Genomic DNA, 960 nt, shown 5'->3' on the forward strand with positions numbered 1-960 from the left:
TCAGCTTATCTTTGTAAAACGGAAAAGCTTCTTAAAACTTCAGCCAATCAAGCATTATATTATGATATTATGATAATTAAGCACTATTTAATGATACAACTAGTGATTAGAACTAAAACTTGGTAACCATGAATGAATGCATATTTGTCATTTTAACTGAACTTAGGACTGGTGGTGGTGTTTAAGATATTGTTGGTCATAAGTAATAGTAATTATTATTAAAAGATACTACTACTACTATTATTATCTGCTGGGTTCATGAATATTAATCACGTGGTAATAGATGAGCGCCAGCCAACGAGAGCTGTTCGCGCATTAGCTCCGCCCACTGCCGAGAAACCGGCATATCTTCTGTCTTCTGCTTGAAGCTGAATAATTCTAAATGAACTCTGTTATTTTGACAGGAAAATACAACAAAGAATATGGAATATGATGTAGTGTGTCGATTCAGCGTGGTATGCAAGACTCTCGCTCTCTCTCTTTGCATGTGTGAGAAACAGCGCTATCAGCAAAGCACACTAGACTTCACTTCACACTAGAGTTTACGGTGCGTCAAATACAGGTGCGCTGCACATCCATTCAGATGAATTGAAATAGTACAGATTGCTTGATAGAGAGCGGCGCGGAGAGCGAACGCTCAGTCAGCGTGTTTATCGAGTGAAAATCTGTGTTGAACGCCTCTCACACACATACTACACATACTAATCTAAGAATTTATTAGCCAATGGCTAATGTTAGACATTATTTAGTCACCCAGAGTAAGATTTGGTCGCATTTGCGAGTGATTTACTCGCAATGTAGAGGGTTGCCCATTCAAGAGATGTGCTTGACAGTCATACGGACACGCTGCTTCTTTGAAAATTCGAGTCCCGTGGAGAGCATGGACCACGGGGAGTATACGCATCGAGGTCACACACAGCTGCGTCAGCGCTCCGAGGCCGTGGCGTGAACCAGAAATGT

This window comes from Sinocyclocheilus anshuiensis, unplaced genomic scaffold (assembly GCF_001515605.1).
Source record: "Sinocyclocheilus anshuiensis isolate Anshui unplaced genomic scaffold, SAMN03320099.WGS_v1.1 scaffold1671, whole genome shotgun sequence".
Taxonomy (NCBI): domain Eukaryota; kingdom Metazoa; phylum Chordata; class Actinopteri; order Cypriniformes; family Cyprinidae; genus Sinocyclocheilus; species Sinocyclocheilus anshuiensis.